This window comes from Elaeis guineensis, chromosome 1 (genome assembly GCF_000442705.2).
Source record: "Elaeis guineensis isolate ETL-2024a chromosome 1, EG11, whole genome shotgun sequence".
NCBI classification, from domain to species: Eukaryota; Viridiplantae; Streptophyta; class Magnoliopsida; order Arecales; family Arecaceae; genus Elaeis; species Elaeis guineensis.
In genome coordinates, this window is record NC_025993.2 from 25,209,850 (window position 1) to 25,212,431 (window position 2,582).

Here is a 2,582-nt window from a genome sequence, read left to right on the forward strand (position 1 = left end):
GTGAGGCCTCTGACCTGTTGCACCAGTAGGTCGAATTGCTCCGTGCTAACTGCCGTTGCCGGAGGAGGAGGTAGAGACTGGGAGACTGGAGGTGAGGCCGGAGCCTGAGATCTGGCCGCGGAGGCCGTGGATCGCCGTGTGGATGCCTTGCGAGGAGGCATCAGGCGAAGATCAAGTGGGGGAAGGAGGAGTGGACGTCGGAGAAGATGACCAGAGGCGGTCCCGTTGAGCGCTCCTTTAAGAATAAGGGTACTGCGAAGACACATGCCCCTTCCTCTAGCGCCAATTCTGTTGGTGCAAAAATTCGCTTGCGTCGGAGAAGCTGGAGTCGAGGGAGTCACGGTCGCCGTCGGGACCTACAAAAGAAGTCTAAACCGGAGGTGGGGTTGCTCTGGCAAGATCCTCCGATGCTCAAGTTAGTTCTCTGCCTCAATAAGAATGGAGTGCTCAAACGGAAATTTTAGCAGAGTTTTGGGATAGAAAATAGAGCTTAGAGGATAACGTATCTGGGACCCCCTTTTATAGGAGAAGGGGGCAGCAGACTGATAGCGATATCTGTAACCGTCTGACGATGGGCTGTCCAGAGTCAGACAGAATTTGTTGCGAAGAGTAGTGGAGTGGGATCGTGGCCACCGCCGGGACGTGCCACGTGGAGTCTGTTGCGGGTAGTGGAACGGCGTCCGTTGTCGCGACTTGTCAGGAGGTGGGAGGAATCGTGTGGTATCCGTTGCAGGGAGTGGAGCAAAATCGTGGTCATTATGGTGATCTGCCAGGGAGTGATGGAGCTGCACGGAATCCATCGCAGGAGGTGGAGCAGTGTCGTGGCCGCTACTGCGGCCTGTCAGGGAGTGATGGAGCCGTGCGGAATCCATCGCAGGAGGTGGAGCAGTGTCGTGGCCGCTACTACGGCCTACCAGTGGACCCAGGCCTGTCGATCGAAGTTCGACTGGAGTGTCTGGCGGAGAAAGGTGGCTAGCCACCCACCTGAGAGGAGCTCGGAGTTCGGCTCCCGTAGGAGTCCGGACGAAGTCTTCTTTCAGTCAGAGTTGGGGACGAAGTCCGGCTCCCGTAGGAGTCCGGGCGGAGTCCACCTACAATTGGCGTCGGGGGCGAAGTCCGACTTCCGTGGGAGTCCGGACGAAGTCTTCCCACAGCCAGAGCTGGGGACGAGGTCCGGCTCCCGTAGGAGTCCGGGTGGAGTCTTCTTGCAGCCGGAGTTGGGGACGAGGTTCGGCTTCCGTAGGAGTCCGGGCAGAGTCTACCTGCAATTGGAGTTGAGGGTGAAGTCCGGCTCCCGTAGGTGTCCGGACGAAGTTTACCTGCAATTGGAGTCGTGGGCAGAGTCCGGCTCCCGTAGGAGTCCGGACGAAGTCTGCCTGCGGTTGAAGTCGGGGGCGAAGTCCGGCTCCCGTAGGAGTCCGGACGGAGTCTTCCTGCAGCCGGAGTTGGGGGACGAGGTCTGGCTCCCGTAGGAGTCCGGGTAGAGTCTACCCGCAATTGGAGTTGAGGGTGAAGTTCGGCTCCCGTAGGAGTCCGGATGAAGTTTACCTGCAATTGGAGTCATGGGCGGAGTCCGGCTCCCGTAGGAGTCCGGACGAAGTCTGCCTGCGGTTGAAGCTGGGGCGAAGTCCGGCTCCCGTAGGAGTCCGGGCAGAGTCTACCTGCAATTGGAGTTGAGGGTGAAGTCCGGCTCCCGTAGGAGTCCGGACGAAGTTTACCTGCAATTGGAGTCATGGGCGGAGTCCGGCTCCCGTAGGAGTCCGGACGAAGTCTGCCTGCAGTTAAAGTCGGGGGCGAAGTCCGGCTCCCGTAGGAGTCTGGGCAGAGTCTACCTGCAATTGGAGTTGAGGGTGAAGTCCGGCTCCCGTAGGAGTCCGGACGAAGTTTACCTGCAATTGGAGTCGTGGGCGGAGTCCGGCTCCCGTAGGAGTCCGGACGAAGTCTGCCTGCGGTTGAAGTCGGGGGCGAAGTCCGGCTCCCGTAGGAGTCCGGGCAGAGTCTACCTGCAATTGGAGTTGAGGGTGAAGTCCGGCTCCCATAGGAGTCCGGACGAAGTTTACCTGCAATTGGAGTCGTGGGCGGAGTCCGGCTCCCGTAGGAGTCCGAACGAAGTCTGCCTGCGGTTGAAGTCGGGGGCGAAGTCCGGCTCCCGTAGGAGTCTGGGCGTCGCGAAGAATCCGGTCGACGCTGGCGGGGTCCTGCCCATCGGCAAGACTTGGGAGCATGGTGGAGGCTCAGACGCCTGGGGGGTTTGAAGAGACGTTACCGGAGGTCGAAAGTCAGTTGGATCTCCGGAGGGTCACCCCCGTCACGAACTTCGGCTGGGGGATATTTTATACCCAACAATGTATTTTAGAAATTTAAAATTAAAATTTGTTCAGATTTGGGATACATTTAAAATTCTTTCTTATGAAATTGGAATTTGCCCCTTTGATACTCGCTATTCTATACTGCCAGAGGGGTGCTTGTTTATTGCTCACTTATTCTTAAATTTTGTTACAGGCAGATTGAAGGCCATTAAATTACATCTGGTCCTAATTCCTGCACCTAGCTATTTTGAGGCTCAATACCGTATTGTTTCT